The 17679-nt window shown below is 49.8% G+C and overlaps 1 long non-coding RNA gene across 1 annotated transcript; it reads left to right on the plus strand.

The window, feature by feature from the left end:
- The first annotated feature begins 5365 nt into the window (after positions 1 to 5365).
- LOC144313088 (uncharacterized) lies at positions 5366 to 15493 on the plus strand. The gene is made up of 3 exons (XR_013378820.1): positions 5366 to 5958; positions 6961 to 7094; positions 8658 to 15493. It is a non-coding gene; the product is annotated as an uncharacterized LOC144313088 (long non-coding RNA).
- The last annotated feature ends 2186 nt before the right edge of the window (positions 15494 to 17679 follow it).

A 17679-nucleotide genomic window follows, 5' to 3' on the forward strand; every position in this document is an offset into this window, starting at 1 on the left:
ACATCCTGATGGAGTTGTCACAAATTTGATATTATCTAGAACTAGAAGTCCGTTTTCCTTCATTCAGGGAATGAAAATATTGCTGCACAAGAGAAGCTAAAAAAAGCTGAGCAGCTTATACAGCTGGAAGTCTTGATGGCCCCAAAGTACCAATAATAATATTTTGTCTCTATGGAGCAGCTTCAGCCAAGAAGCTCCAAGCTAAATGTAGTAGGAGATATCAGCAGCCCCCCTGAATGTTCTCAAGATGCACAGACTAGCATTTCACGTGGCAAAAGGTGAAGGTGGGGACTGGTGTTAAGGCGGATTTGGAGGGAGGACCGCCACAGAAGAAGCTGTGACATAGTCAAAGGGTTGACCTCACTCTTCATCGGTGCCCCAGGCCAGTGTCTCAGGCCCCAGAGAAAGAACCTTGTCATCTCAAGCTCATCTCTTCTTCAAAGTGAGTCCCCTTTGCAGAGCAGCCCGACTTGGAGCCATCCTCCCCAACAAGATAGGCGTCTGACAGCTGGCGCTCAGGTCGGCCAACGTCGCACTTCTCCCAAGGGTAACTGACTTGCCAGGACCCCAGGAATTCCACGGAGGTGAGCCTCCAGGAAGGAGAATCATGGCTACGTGGTGGAGTGGTCCCAGGGGTAGAGAGGACACAGATCTACGGGATCAGACCTGCGTCCCCATGCAGGTGTGCCCACATGACACTCAATCTCCTTGGGTCAGTTCAATCATCCGTAGAGGAAGCAGATAAGGCAGGGCTGCCACGTTGTCTCTGATTTCCAGCTCCTGAAGCCCCCGACAGTGAGCCAGGCAGGAGGAGGCCGGGCAGCCCCGCCCGCGGGACACACAGGGCAGAGACGGGATGTGCGGGGCCGCAGCGCGTGAGTCAGGCTGGAGGTGGAGCAGGGCCGGATCTCAGCCCACACTGGCAGGGCCGCGGGGGTGGTGGAGAACACTCTCTCGCACAGGCCTCTCACCGCAGCTGCCTCTATCCCACCTCTCTGCCAGCCTCGGAGAGGAGATGTGACGGTAGAAAAACATTCCAAAGGCAAAGCTTGTAATTACGCCCTGTTATTACGAAGGAGACCCTGCCACTCTCTCCGGGCCATTAGCTTTACCCGAACCTTAATTTCCCTTTTAGTTAAGTGTCTTCACTGTGTGAAGGGCACCCGGACTTCTGTCCAGAGTCAAATGACTAATACAGTAATGAGTATATTGGGTAGATTCTCAGGTAATTCTATTTCCACTCCCTGCAAAGAGGAAATGAAAGTTTTTGCTTAAAAAGTCGATCTTATCCAACACACATTACAAACTGTCCGTGTGTCTAGAGACCTCTCTTCAACATTAGCAAACCTCTTTGCTCCCACGCGTGGTTTTAAACTTAAGCTTAAGAAAAAACTTTCATTATGTGCTGGTTTAAATATAGTCAAAACTTTATGACGGTGGATGAATACGTTTCCCAATTTTTGTTTGTAATAGAAGCCACAGTCAGACATTTAAGGCGTGTATAACTGGCTAACAACCTCTCCTTCCTGTGGTTAAAATGATAGGAAGTGATTTATAAACTGTCACCCGAGTTAACTCAGCTAAGCGATATTTTATCACATTCGGTTGACGTGATTTAAAGCTCTTGGCACACTCAAATAAAAAGTATAGTCTTCATCGGCTGTCAATAAGATTCTCACCCAAAAAAGTCCAAAAAAATTAAGTGGAGACATTATTTTTTAGAGATTTTATTCATTTATTTATGAGAGACACACAGAGAGAGAGGCAGAGACCCAGGCAGAGGGAGAAGCAGGCTTCCCGCAGGGAGCCCGATGTGGGACTCGATCCCGGGACCCCGGGGTCATGCCCTGAGCCGAAGGAAGATGCTCAACCACTGAGACCCCCGGGCGCCCCTTAAGTGAAGATTTAGATGTATATAACCTTTCAAAAATTTAGACTTCCATGTATAATGAAGAGTTATCTCAGATATTGGTGGTAAACAACTCAAATCTTTGGGGTACAAGGTAATTGCTGTAGACCAAGGAGAGTTTGACACTAAGCAGGTGATGTTATTTTACTAACCTCAAAAAATCAGATACAGCCTATACCTATGAGTAAACCTATATGTATAGTACTGTCTATGTTATTATGTGTAACAAAAACATCAATAAAACCGTAAAAACCCTATTGCCTTCTGAAGATCAAGCCCATCTTCCAACAATTGATTAATGAAATAGAAGTCACCACCTTCTTGATCTTGAACCAGCTCTACTCCCTCCACAGAAATCCCTCACACAAAGTCAACTAAGGGGTTTTGTGGCAAACCACTAATTAAAGTGAAGTTTGTATCTTACATAACAGAGATTCTCAAATATTTGCTCATTACCTGCCCTACAATTTCACTCCATACCACTGACTTTAGCCAAGAAGTATTGTCGTAGCTCCAAGATACAAGAGCATATTTGAATGTCTTTAGAACTAAGTGGATAAAAATCTAGGTGTATTATTTTTTTAAAGATTTATTTATTTATTTCTTCATGATAGACACACACACAGAGAGAGAGAGAGAGAGGCAGAAACACAGGCAGAGGGAGAAGCAGGCTCCATGCCGGGATCCCAACGCAGGACTCGATCCCGGGACTCCAGGATCAAGCCCTGGGCCAAAGGCAGGTGCTAAACCGCTGAACCACCCAGGGATCCCCAATCTAGGTGTATTAAACATCATTAGATGAATAACACTTCATTGCTAAACTTATTTCAAATATAGAACACATAATAAGCTTTCAAATGAGGGCGGCCAAATAGCCAACATCTCCAAGAATCAAGAAAAATATGTCCAAATATTTTACAGATGGGAGAAGGAATTATGACAACAACCATAAAATGTTACACAGGCATTATTTTTTTAAAGATTTTATTATTTATTTATTTTTGAGAAAGAGTGAGGACGAACAAGGGGGAGGGGTAGAGGGAGAGGGAGAAGCAGACTCCCCGTCGAGCAGGGAGCCTGATGTGGGGCTCGATCCCAGGACCCTCAGATCATGACCTGAGACAAAGGCGGATGCTTCACCTACTGAGCCACCAGGTGGTCCATTACAGGAACATTAAAAGAATGAACTGGAGTCATGCCGGTTAACTGGGAACGTTTTCCAGGAGATGGTAGTGAGGACAAAAGATAAAATGCAGAGATGTCTTCATAGTATTACCCTAATAATAATAATTACCTGTATGTGTGTTTAAATGTCTGTATGTAGTGCACGATGTACAGGTGTCTGTATGAATACTCATACGTCTTTGTACATAGCTGCAAGGAAAACCATACTGAAGCCTACATACCAGGTTGCTAAGGCTTTGCACGGGGAAGTGGACCATAGGGCCAATGCAGGTGGAGAAGAAAGGTGGAAAGGAGAAGAATAAAGGAGGCTGGATTTTAAAAGTACAATCCTATTTGTGTGACATTATATGCATGTGTTAAAGAACTTAAAGAGAGATTTATGTCCATAGACTTCTAGCGATGGCTTTGAAATATTAAGTAATATTAAAGGTGTCTGGTATGATTCTTTTTGGTTATTTAAAGAAAGTTTTATTTTTTAAATAAAATTAACACTTTCCCATAACAAAATATATTTAAAAAATAGAGAGGCAGAAAAGGAAAAGGCAAGATCATCTATAACTCTAACAAATGATGCAACTATCGTCAACTTCTTGAAGACGTCCTCCTGGTTTTGTTACTAAGGAAAATGTGAGCCTGTGCACTACGCTTTAATTTTCCTCTATCAGGTCAGAACACATCATTAGTAACACCTGGCCAGGTATTCTCTGCCCACAGACCAATCTCCCTTCCCACAGGCGCTGGAAGCCCTGAGCCTCCAGCACAACGTCCGTTAGCTCTAAGCCTGAGTGATCCTCCTTTGGCCTCTCCTGAAGGCCCACCTGCCCCCTCACCACAGCGAGATGGGGCTGAGCTGAACTGCAGCCCCTGACTCAGCCCCCTTCTGTGTCCCTGCCCATTTATGCCCCGTTCATGCCCCACATGCCTCAGTCATGCCCCGTTCATGCCCCACTCATGCCCCGTTCATGCCCCACTCATGCCCCGTTCACGCCCCGTTCATGCCCCGCTCATGCCCCGTTCACGCCCCACTCATGCCCCACTCATGCCCCACTCATGCCCCGTTCATGCCCCACTCATGCCCCGTTCACGCCCCACTCATGCCCCGCTCATGCCCCATTCACGCCCCACTCATGCCCCACTTATGCCCCACTCATGCCCCGTTCATGCCCCGCTCATGCCCCGTTCATGCCCCGCTCATGCCCCACTCACGCCCCGTTCATGCCCCACTCATGCCCCACTCACACCCCGTTCATGCCCCACTCATTCCCCACTCATGCCCCGTTCATGCCCCACTCATGCCCCACTCATGCCCCGTTCATGCCCCGTTCATGCCCCACTCATGCCCCACTCATGCCCGGTTCATGCCCCACACTTGCCCCGTTCATGCCCCGTTCATGCCCCACTCACGCCCCACTCATGCCCCGTTCATGCCCCACTCATGCCCCACTCATGCCCCGTTCATGCCCCACTCATGCCCCACTCATGCCCCGTTCACGCCCCACTCATGCCCCACTCATGCCCCGTTCATGCCCCACTCACTCCCCACTCATGCCCCGTTCATGCCCCACTCATGCCCCACTCATGCCCCGTTCATGCCCCGTTCATGCCCCACTCATGCCCCACTCATGCCCCGTTCATGCCCCACTCATGCCCCACTCATGCCCCGTTCATGCCCCGTTCATGCCCCACTCATGCCCCACTCATGCCCGGTTCATGCCCCACACTTGCCCCGTTCATGCCCCGTTCATGCCCCACTCACGCCCCACTCATGCCCCGTTCATGCCCCACTCTTGCCCCGTTCGTGCCCCACTCACGCCCCACTCATGCCCCGTTCATGCCCCACTCATGCCCCACTCACGCCCGGTTCATGCCCCACTCTTGCCCCGTTCATGCCCCGTTCATGCCCCACTCACGCCTCACTCATGCCCCGTTCATGCCCCACTCATGCCCCGTTCATGCCCCACTCATGCCCCACTCATGCCCGGTTCATGCCCCACTCATGCCCCGTTCATGCCCCACTCATGCCCCTCTCCAAGAAGCAAGGGCAACTCAGGCCAATGATCCTGGCCCATTGTGTGTTACTGGAGAAGGCTGTCCCCAGGTTCACAAGGGAACATGTTGCCTGCAGGACAATCTCCCCCCAGAGCTCCAAACACAAAACTGGAGCAAAACCCTCGCACTCTCAGCATCACCTCAACTTACAAGACACCCTTCCTTTCTCTGGATTCTTTCCCAGAAAGATATGATCGAGGCGATGTGGAGAAGAAGGAACCTTGTGCGTCTAATCTGGTGCACTTGTTATGCCAAACAGTATGGAGGCTCCAGAAAATTGAAAATAGAGCTACCACATGATTCAGCACTCCCACTCCCGAGCACATATTTGAAAGACATGAGATCACTGTCGCAAAGACAGGTCTGCATCCCATGTGCAGCGTGATTCGCAACAGCCAAGACATGAAAGCGAGCCAAACGTACATCAACAGATAAATGGATAAATAAAATGTGCATCTGTCCATGGAATATTATTCAGCGTCTCAGAAAAGCAGGAAACGCTCCCATTTGCAACAACATGGACGAACCTCATTTCACGTGCGGAGTGAGGGTCAGACACAGAAAGACAAACAGTGCATGACGTCACTCACACGTGAAATCTAAAACAGCAAGTAAAGTGGCGCTGCCAGGAGTCGGAGAGGAGGGAAAACGTGGACGTACTGGTCAAGGCGTGCAAAGTCTTAGTTACACGAGATGACGAAGTTCCGGAGACAGAGTGCACGACGTGAGGACTTAAAAACACTGTATTGTGAAACGACAGATACCCACCATGTGCTTCGACGTGGATGGACCTGGAGGGTATGATGCTGAGTGAAGTAAGTCAATCGGAGAAGGACAAACATTATATGTTCTCATTCATTTGGGGAATATAAATAATAGTGAAAGGGAATAAAGGGGAAAGGAGAGAAAATGAGTGGGAAATATCAGGGAGGGAGACAGAACAGGAGAGACTCCTAACTCTGGGAAACGAACTAGGGGTGGTGGAAGGGGAGGAGGGCGGGGTGGGGGTGAATGGGTGACAGGCACTGAGGGGGGCACTTGTCGGGATGAGCACTGGGTGCTATTCTATATGTTGGCAAATTGAACACCAATAAAAAATAAATTTATTAAAAAAATAAAAATAAAAAAATAAAAAAAAAGAAAAGACCAAAATAAATAAATAAATAATAAATAAAAACACTGTATTGCGTGCCTGGAATTGGCTGGGGGGTAACTCTTAGGTGTTCTCACTAAGAGATAAAGAAAAAGGAAGTGATGTCAGGGGCTGCGTATATTAATTACCTAGACTGTGGCGATCATCTCACGATGTACACATAGACTACACAACTGTAGGCCTTAAATATATACAATTTTTAATTGTTAATTATTCCTCAATAAAGCTAGGGGTGGGGAGAGACTACACATCTTTTTTTTTTTTTTTTTTTAAGACTACACATCTTATTCCTTCCTTTTTCTGGGCCTTTCCCTCCCTCTTCTCCCCATAACTTCAGGAACAGAAGGGCTGGGCCTCAGACCTCAATGTGCTAATTTGGGCATCTCCTCTCAGCAAAACATGGCTTTCAGGTCTATTGCTTAGTAGCAAGAGCCTATTCTGAATGCCAGAATCTGAGTATTAGTTTTTTGATTTCCCTTGACATTAGCTTTTTAATTGTCAACAAATCCCCCATTAGTTGTCACAGTGGCACAAGCATGAGGCAGACGGGCACCTCGGTGCCGTTGGGGGTACGACAACAAATTCAAAAGAAGTGCAGGAGAGAAAGCACACTAGTGTTTTCCTACTATTCCTCCCATTTCACAAAGAAATTACCTTTCCATAGTCATCGGTGGATCCGCTGTCTCCAGATGTCCTCCTGGATGCCTTACAGCAGGCCGGTGGCGTTGGTCACATTACACAGTAATGAAAGCAGAGAAGTAACTTCTGCCTTTCAAGAGAGAAAACAGAAAGTGCCCGGTAAGCAGATTTCCTCCGTAAATACAGACCAGTGAGCACAGGTTAAATCTAGAAGCTGTAATCACACTAGATAGGGTCGTTGAATGAAATTTCTGCTTAAGAGGGTGAATTTTTAAAGTCGATGAATGACAGTAGAGGTAGAACTTAGAAATCTTGGGCCCCAGTGTGGGCCAAAGAAAAGGTGCCCCGAGGGGTGTCCTGAATAGCAATACAAGGAACTAGGACACAACTTCTTGTTGCCAAAAAGTCCCAAGTGGAGACAGCCAGGCCGATGGCTTCGCTGCTGCCCAGGGACGTGAAGCCCAGAGGGCAGGACCACCGGGGAAGGGGCAACAGCAAGATTAAGGCCTGAGGCTCGACACCAAACCAGAGAGCACAGGGAAGGCCCCCAGCTGGCGAGGCGTCCCGGGCCCACACTCATGCAGCGAGTGATAGGTCTGTACTGGGGACGCTGAGGACGGGAAGACGTACCCAGGAGTGAGGCTAAGCAAGGGGCACAGATCGGAGAAGCCATGCGGGTGGGCTGAGTACAGAAGACATGTAAGAGCAGGAGGGCAGGTGCACAGAGCCTGCATCCTCGCGGGTGAACTGACTCTGGTCTAAGCAACCTTCCTGGTATGACCGGACAGTGGCTGGCGAGCAGGCGGGCATTACCCACCGGGGCCAGGGCAGGCCCTGAAGCTGTTGGCCACTGCAGGGAATCACCAGGGAAGGAAGCTTCAGAGTTCCAGAAAAGAACTAGGGAATTCATGGGAGGAGCAGAGGAAGCCCTGAGTCTCTGCCTTCAAAATGTCTTGGAGGGTGCCTGGGTGGCACGGTCGTTGCCTGGGTGGCACAGTCCTCTGGGCAACGGACCCTTGGTTTCCACTCTGGTAGCGACTCAGGGTTGTGAGGTCAAGGCCCAGGTCAGGCTCTGTGCTCCGCAGGGAATCTCTCCCTCTCCCTCGGCCCCTCCCCGTCTCTCTCTCTCTCTAAAATAGATATGCAAATCTTTAAAATTAATTAGTTAATTGATTAATTAAGATGGCTCGGGGTCCTGACACCAGACATGCCCCTTCTCTGCTACAGCCTCCATCTCCTGCAAGCCTACGGATCAGGGGCGAGGAGATCACGCATGCGTTTTAAGGGTGCCTGTGAGTTTTAAAGTTTTTCCTTCCAGGGATTACAATCAAGATTATAGGGCATGGTGTTCCTGCGATACACGGAGCCCGTCATGGCTAAAAAGAAAGTGGGGGTGGGGGGTGGGGGTGTGCAATGCTAGGGCGACAGGAAAAGTTGCCGTGACTTCATAGGTGCAAAAATTCTGAATTAAATGCCATTTCAATAGGTCTCTGTTGAGGCTGGAAAGACACACATTGTAGAAGCAAACAGATGGTACAGAAATTCAAAAACAATGAATGTAGTGGCCCTTCTAAAAAAACCAGTTCCTAGCAATAGCTGGTGTCTATCCAACATTCTCAACTGGAAACTATAAACTCACTTTATTTGGGGACATCTAAGGCCTCAGGGCAGGATATGATGAGTCCAATAAGAGCTGATGATCTTCCCTACAAATATTTCCAGAACACGTCACCTCCGGGCCATTCCCACCACCTGTGTTTGCTCGCAAGCCGTCCGCAGCTCTCACCTGCGTTGCTGAAACGGCCTCCCAGCCTCGCGGGGCGACTCCCTCCTCCGCCCCATCTCCAGGTGGACGCCACATGTGCTTTTCTGTGAATGCTCCAGGAGCCGCTCTGACCCAGGGAACTAGAAGATGGATATGCTGGGGTTCACCCTTCCTGTCCCGAAGGCCCCGTGGGTCCCATGGTTCGGGTCTGGGGGAGATCAAGTGCTAATGCCCACTGGGGGCGGGCGGGGAAGGGCAAGTGTGCGGGAGCTTGTAGAACCCGATCATCCACACGCCTCGCATTTGGGCCCAGCCTGGAGGACACGGGGTGGGGTACGGTAGAGCTCCTCCCTGCCCCCCTCCATCATGCAGGAAGTTTATTCATTATTTCCTCCCTCCCCCCATCCAGTCATCCATCCATTCAGCGAGCACCAAGTACTGCAGGCACTGTTCTAGAAGCTGGAGATCGAACGCTGAATAAATACTGAAGGGACAGAGAATGCCTTCATCCTTCACGTCCCACCACCGTGACCCGCGCATGGCTCAGCAGAGCAAACCCCTAAATGTTTTAAACCCAAGCATGATGGACTCAGAGGGAAAGAATATTTCAAAATTAGCCTGCATTGAAGCCACATGTCTGCAGAATTCTCTCGCGTAGGACCTCACATGGGGCTGGTTTTCCACGTCGACCCTCGCGTTAAGCAACACAAGCTTGTCCCCGGTCTGACATAAGGGGCACCAGGCTGGGCAACGCACACACCCTCCCCCTGACCTAGGGAGCTCGTGGCGTGCCTCCTCGTAGAAACTCCCTCTCCCCCTTGACTAGCTTGTCGACCAACATCAAGCTCCAGGTAAAGGCCTCGTGGGTGCCCACGCATGCACCCCAGTCCGGATGCCGCCCGCCGCTCGTGCCCCTGCTGGCCGTGTCCACCGGGCGAGCCTGGAGTGACCTTCCAGCTCTGGGTCACCCTCGGGATTTAACGTCTACTTGGATATAAGCCCGAGGAACATAAAATATCCACAACTAAGCCTTTCCTTCACTTCTCACGCGGAGCTGCTTGCCTCGTTTACGGGACACGAAGAATAAAGATTGCCTTTTGCCTGCCGAGTAGCGTCTACTGTTTTGAGACAGGTCTTCAAGAGTAAGTAAAAATTATCGTTTTCATAATAAGTATTCGCCTCCAGCTCTCAGACTCCGTGATTCGATGCCCAGCGTTGTAGGTGCCCGTGAAGGGACGGCCTCCTACCCCCTCCTTGGGTAAGGAGTTCAATCCAGGGCCTCCCAGCGCCGTGACCCGCAGCCGTCACCGTGGAGGATCGTCCTGCAGACTCAGCCAGCACATTAGGCCCCTGCAGGGTGGGGCCTGCGGCGACGCCTCAGTCCTAAGAACACCAATAAAAAATAAATCTGTAAAAAAATAAAAAATAAAAGAATCCGTTCAATCCGAAAGGAAGAAATAGAGAAGCCCTCGCGGTCATTGATGGCTGGGATTAACCTCTTCAGGATCACTCAAAACCATGAAAGCTCAGAAAAGCCAAGCCGGGAATTCTCGAATTCTCATTTGACAATCCTTTGCCTGGCGGTTGGTCCAGTGAACGAGCAACTTTAAAATCGAACTGACCAGGCTTTCCTCCAGGCCTTGCCCTCACCAGGTATGTGATCTTGGGCTGGTTTCTTGACTTCTCTGAGCCTTTTTCCTACTCTTTAAAACAGAAATTAAAAAAAAAAAAAAAAAAAAAAGCAAAAACAAGAACAATTCGTTGAGTTGCCCTGAGGAGGAAAGGAAATAAGTAAACACACCAGAGTAATGTCTGGAACACTGGAGACCGTCAACAAATATTTCTCACTTTACTTCAAAAATATAAAATCTACCAGGAGGCCATTTTTCTGGGTCTGTGTTCTGTTAGTTATTCAGCATTGTTCATAGAGAATTTTTATAGTAAACACGTACAGGATTATTAGACCCAACGTGTAGAAAATTCTGCTGCCTGGTTTCTATTAACCAGAATTCTCATATATCTTTAGTAGAATTATAATTGTCACTCACAACCCACCCTGCTGTCTACTAAAGTATCTTCTGAGTCATTAAAAACAGATGGAATTATGTTTTAAATGGCACTTTTTCAAAATTGCATTCTATTGTGTTATTTATTTAGATACACATTTGCAAGGAAAAGATGACCTTCGCTTCATCTGAAGACAGTGAAATACCCTCCCCTCCGTTTCTTGCGAATTTCTAATGAGCCGAGGATGATTATAACAAGAGTCAATAAATTGTGTCACTCGTTTCCCTACCGATGGTTGAAAAACACACAAATCTTCAGAGAAAGTTGTTAGGCCAACAGATCGCAGCGGGAAGTAGGTGTGCACACAAATGGAAGCACTAAGGTGTGAGCACCTCATCCGTCCGTGGCATCCCACAGGCTGGATCCAACAGGAGACCAGACGGCAAGAGTCACAAGTGACCACGCCCAGTCCATCCAGTGTCTCAAGGCCCAGACACGAGGGAGAAGGGAAAAGTGGATTCGGGGGGAGCAGTGAGGTTGGCCTACTGCACACCTAGCGATGCACTTACTGCCATGGGGGGAAGTCTGTCTTTCTTAACTAGCTGCAGTGTGAGAGCTTTAAATCTTCCCTGCTGTGGACAGACAGTAAAAACCACAGTCATACGACGATGGGGCCAAGCCACCCTGCGTACCCCTAGAAATGTGTGTAGTGTATTTAATTCACCCAACAAGTCTTTATTTCATGTCTCCTTGAAAAGAGACACTGACATTTCTGCTCGATTGAGTCGTGTGCGTTCCAGAACACACCCCCCGTTCTCAAAACTCTGGCACTAACGTTACAGAGTTTATGGGGAAAGTAGGGCAGAGCAGAGCACGCCAAACCCATAAAGCTTTGTGTTGTTGTTGTCGTCGTCTTAATTTTTAAAATTTTATTTAAATTCAATTTGCCAACATATAGTGTAACACCCAGTGCTCATCCACAGGCTTTGTAACGGGAGGGCTCCCAACAACAGCAGTCATTGGCTCCTGGGGAAGGCCTGGAGCAGAGGAGACAGGCAGCTCAGGCTGGCCAGAACCGCCCAGAAACACCCTGGAGAGGGCAGGGCCGTGGGGGGCTCAGGGGGCAGGTGGTGTGGGCAGCGCTCCAACCGACGGGCGGCCAGCGAGGTGGGCCCTGCAGCAGCACCGTCCACCCAGACCAGGGCTCCAGGGACAAGGCCCCGACACAGCCACTCTCTTTACGCCTCTGCACGCGCGGCCACAGCCTCGTGCTGCTCGGGCAGCAAGGCCTCGAAGGCTTCCCCTGTGTGATGAGGTTATGATTCCATTCCCAGGTCTACTCTGCTTCCTCGCGTAGACAAGAAAGTCATGAGTGAGGCACAATGACCTCGATTGGACAACCCTGGCATGGTCCTCTCGGCTTCCCTAAAAGAAAGCCGCCCCAGGCAAAGCTGACCTGGTACCGGGGCCGCGGGAGTGAAGGGAGAAGGGAAATGAGTGAAGCGGGAGATGGTACCGAGGTGGCCGCGGCTTCACAGACACGCCTGCTCTGGGCCGTGTGGATGTTTCCAGAAGGGCCCCAGGGAGCCACGGTATCTCAGGAGAGATTGCTTCGTTACTGCCTTGAGTTAAGAGACGTCATGAACCTACGAGCTCGCAAGTGGGAAAAGCGATGGCTGAGCGATTCCTTTTATGAGAATTCTCTCGCTTTCTGTGCCTTTCGCGGATGCTGGTTTTCACTCAGCACTGATGAGGACGGAAGGGCACCTGCCGTCCCCCATGTCAGCAGCGGTGCGTGGGGTCCATGCGGGGCCCTCTTCGAGCCCCGACTGGTGGCGGCCGCCGTGCTCTCTGCCCCTGCTGTGCCCACCCAGCCTTTCCGTCAGGAAGTGGGGCTCCCCGGCCCGGCCCTGGGGACTCTAGCAGCACGCTTCCACCCCCTCGCTACCCCTCACTCGCTGCGCTGGCACCATGCTTTAGTGAACAGAGCGGATAGTAGGCACCTAACAAATCAAATGCGTAAACCCCCACTGAGGCTACTAGACTCTCGGGTGATGAAGCCTGTTAATGAGGTTACTGTCATCAATCTAATCCCCAAACCAGCCAGTTGCTCTAACAGACACCATCCCATAGACCAGCTTTTCATCTGACTGTGTTTCTCCAAACACAGGTGTACAGCAAAATGGAAACAAGTTTTCACAGAAAACAAAAAAATTTGGGGGGGGGGGCGGGGTTTCCTATGAGCAAATAATTTTAGGCAGGATAGGGTTATACAAACATGAAAAGGCATCTTCACTGCAGGACTTCCCAAGGCCTGACATTAATGTTCATTAACACTTATGATGATGTGTACGACGGTTCTCCCTCCGTGAGAGGATGGCAACCTGCAGTGTTCCCTCCTCTCATTTTGTTGTTGTTGTTGCGTTTGCCAGTTTGATGGTTAACTTGGAAGGTGTTTTTGGATGAGATTAACGTTCAAATTGGTGAGCTCTGAGTAAAGTGGATCGTCCCCCATGATGTGTGTGGGCTTCAGCCCATCAGCTGAAGGCCTGACTGGAACAAATGACTGGGCTCCTGAGCAAGATGGGATTCTTTAGCAGATGCCTTCACATCCCATCTGCACCACTGGCTTTCCTTAGTCTCCAGCCTTCAGACTGGGACTGAGTCATCTGTTCTCCTGGATCTCAACCCTGCCAGCCCACAGATTTTGGACGTGCCAGCCTCCATAAGTGTGCAAGCCAGTTTCTTCTGATAAATCTCTTTCTCCATGTATATACAACCCATCACTCATATTTCTCCAGAAAACCCTGACTAATAAAGACTTGGTACGTAAGTGAGGCAATAAGCCAGCTCTCCGGCAATAGGTTGACTACGGTGGACAGCTTCCATCACGAAGGGGCGGCATTTTGTTCTTGAAACAGACACTTACTCTGGATATAGCCTTGCCTTCCCTGCATGGAACGCTTCTTCCAAAACTACCATCCATGAACCCACAGAACACCTTCTCCACCATCATGGCATTCCCCACAGCATGGTTTCTGTTGTTGTTGCCCACTTCAGGGCAAACGGAGTACAACGGTGGGCCCATGCTCAAGGAACGCACTGGTCTTACCATGTTCCCCATCGCCCTGAAACAGCTGGTTCAGTGGAATGGCAAAACGCCCTTCTGAAGACTGAGTTACAGCACCAGCTAGGCTGTAGTCCTTTGAGGGACGGGAGCAAGGCTCTCCAGGGGGCTGTCTGTGCTCTAAATCGGTTCCTAACACACACTGCTGTGGTCTCGGGAGCTAGGATTCACAGGTCCAGGTGGCATCACTCACTCTTACCTCTAGTAACCCACCTACAAAGCTTCTGCTTCCTGCCCCCAGGGCCTTATACTCCAGGCCTGCTGGCCTAGATGTCCTAGTTCCAAAGGGAGGAATGCTTCCACCAGGAGACACAACAGCGATTCCACTGAACCAGAAGCTAAGGCTGCTACTTGGCCATTTTGGGCTCCTCATGCCCCCAAAGCAATAGGCAAAATAGGGAGTCACATTACAGGTTGGAGTTATCATCCTGGCCGCCAAGGGACAATTGGGCTGCTGCTCCCAGTGGAGCTGAGGAAGAGCATCCCTGGGAGACAGGAGGGGCCTCACGGTGGGATTACCGTGACCTGTGATGCAGATCACTGGTAAAGCATAACAACCCAATCCAGGCAGGACTACTCATGGCCCAGACCCTTCAGGAATGAAGGTGTGGATTACCCCACAAGGTTAAAAACAACAACAACAAAACCCTTGAGCAGCTCAGATGGTGATGCTGGCCAAAGGCAAAGGGAATACAGGGTAGATGGTGAAAGAAGGGCGCTGCCGGTGCCAACTACTACCACGTGGCCAGTTGCAGGAATGAGGACTGCAATTTGCAGGAGTATTTCCTCATTTTGTTTTGAATGTGTGTGTGTTTGTGTAGGGGTGTGTGCGTGCATGAAGCAAGTACTTCCGTTTCCCCCCCTCTTATCCCCTTTTCATGTAACACAAGATGTATTGATTTTGTATCATAGTAAGTGTTGTTGACTTTACATCATCGTATTTAGGCGACAGGGTACCAAGAAGAATGAAGATCATTCCAGGACTTTGCGGCCTCATCTGGAGAGAGAATTGGCAGGTATTAGATTGTATACGCGATCTTTGTATCTCGTCAGCAGAATTATGACCTTGTTATTGTCTTAATTTGGTGGTTACGTATGGTTTAAAGCGATGCCTACAGGTGCCATGTTGACAAAGGGCGGATTTGTGATGGTTAGTTTTATTTTTCGACTCAGAGGGTGTTTTGGATGACAGTAATATTTAAATCAGTAGATTGTGATGGAAGTAGATTCCCTCCACAATGTGAGTGGGCCTCATCCAATCAGTTGGAGCCCCGAGTAGAACAAGAAGACCAACCAAGAGAGAATTTCCCAGCATAAGGCCTTCAGACTTCACTGGTACACCGGCTCTCCTGGGTCTTGCACCCGCTGGCTCACACTGCAGATTTTGGAGCTGTCGACCTCCATAACCACGTGAGCTGATTTCTTATAATAAAGCTCTATTTATATACACCTGAACAGTTCTGTTTCTCTGGAGAACCCTGATTAATACAGCCTGAAAAAATCTTTTTCTCATGAAACCACGATTAACATTTTGTGAGACACTGGAGTTCCAAGAAGAACAATCAGTTAGGGAAATGCCACCTTAGACCACGGCCTTCTAGAAGGCCTGCTACCTCACCAACGCAGAATATTGGTAAGAAAGCGTCTGAAAAAAGTGAAGAAACCTAGTGCAATTATCACCCTGTGATTAGCAGGCTTTCATAGTAGTGGACTCGTTCACAGGACAATTTTTATTTATTTATTTATTTATTTATTTATTTATTTATTTATTTATTTATTTATTTATTTTTATTTTTTTTTAATGTATTCATTCACTCATTCATTCATTTAAAGATTTTATTTATTTATTCCTGAGAGACACAGAGGCAGAGACCCAGGCAGAGGGAGAAGCAGGCTCCATGCAGGGAGCCCGATGCGGGACTCGATCCCAGGACCCCGGGGTCACTCCCTGGGCCGAGGGCAGCCGCTGCACCACTGAGCCCCGGGCGCCCCAGAGGACACTTTCTATAGAACTAAATAGCTGCTAATTCACACACCTCAAGAAAGGAAATTGTCACAAATACAAATATGATCTCAGGAATCACTGGGAGGCCCTTTCCCCTTCCCTGCCGCACACCCATGTTCCATGATCCCCGTGCACAGTGTCCCTTGACGTTCCACTCGGGTCCGGTGGCCGCTGTGCGTGGCCGTGGGGTGGGCCCCGCGCTGCTCTCGCTCCACGTGCTCAAAGGCAACTTGCAAGGGACCCTGAAGCCGTTCTCCTGAGCCGCGAGCAGCCAGTTATCTTGTCAGCGGGGCAACACCGTCCCGTCAGGCAACAGCACTAGGGTGGATGTAAAGCCCTTGCTGAACGGCAGGACAAACACGGAAGGGACTCGAGGCATTTCCATGACACAAGTGCCATTAACTATTAGGATCTTGAGCAAATAGCTGTTTTAGGCTCTAGCCAGAGGAAATTTCCCTTAGCTACTGAAATGGATCGTCCTAGGCACTGGCGTCCTGTGAATAAAAGAACTATACCCACTAAGCTCCATTAATACTCAAGAGGCCTTCCCCGTGGAAGGGGAGAAAAGCCCACCTTGGATTAAGCAACTGTTTTTAAGTAAAAATATATCAGTTCTAGAAAGGTCTCTTTTGCTTTTAATTTTAATGAAGATTAATCTTAATCTTGTGGGGGCGCCTGGGGGGCTCCATTGATTCAGCGTCTGCCTTTGGCTCAAGTCGTGACCTCAGGGTCCCGGGGCCGAGCCCCGGGTCAGGCTCTGTGCTCAGTGGGGAGCCTGCCTCTGCCCCCCTCTGCCTCCCTCTGCTCTCTCTCCCTCTCTCGCTTGCTCTCGTTCTTTCTAATAAATAAAATCTTTAAAAACCCTCGCACTGTAAAGCGAAACCCTGTGGAGATTCCCGTCCAGGCCACACGGTCACTCTCCCACTCGACGACGCTTTCTCACCTTCCAGGAGGACGGAAACCTCCCGGCCACTGAGCAGCGTCCAATGTCTCAAACAGAAGGCGCTAAGGAAGCGTCCCCGGGGGATCTGAGACGGTGGCAGCGGTCGGGGCCACTGGGGCGCCGCGAGGCTGGCCTCGGGTGTGCATAGATGCGGCTGCAGCCCAGGGATGGGCCTGCAGGTTGGGTTCCAGCCCCGCGGCCAGGCTTCTGGCAAGTGCACGGGGAAGCAAAGGGGCCGGGGCCTGGGGCCGGGGCCGGGGCACCCTTGGGCTGAGCGGCGGCCAGGTGGCACCCGCAGGTCGGGGCGGCCGGTGATGCTCCTCTAGGACGGCCGTCACCCTGCAGCCCCGGCCAGGGTGACCCAGCATCCCGCAGAGCGCCGTGACACAGTCAGGGTGCAGGGCCCCCCTGGCTGCTTCGGGATCTTATTAATAGGACGGCAAGGTATCAGACGGTCACCGCGTGTCCCCACGTGTGAAGTCTACAAACGTGACAGAGGTCCTTGCGGAGGAGTTTAAGGTATTTTTCAAGTATTTTGAGTCTCCAGCGATGAAAGTAACTACATAATGAGAAACGTATTATTTCAATTGAAAGTCTCTTATAGGAAAGTAATCGGTTTAGAAAAATCCTTAAAGCAAATAACTCTATTTAGATAAAAATCACACGGTTTGGAAAGAGCTGGAGAGTGACAGTTCTCGCTGAACAGCCTCTACCCAAGAAACCTTCCAAAGCTTGAGGAGAGGTTATCTACCTGTTGATGTCTACTGGCCTCTGGTTAAAATAATGCAGGAAAACTAGGCTCAGGAGTAAGACCTCATTCCGTGGAGCAGTCCGGCAGGCGACCTTCCCCTGGGACGCCAGCGGCACGGAGCCAAGGCTTGAGGCGACACAGAACAC

Source organism: Canis aureus, chromosome 4 (genome assembly GCF_053574225.1).
Source record: "Canis aureus isolate CA01 chromosome 4, VMU_Caureus_v.1.0, whole genome shotgun sequence".
Classification (NCBI taxonomy): domain Eukaryota; kingdom Metazoa; phylum Chordata; class Mammalia; order Carnivora; family Canidae; genus Canis; species Canis aureus.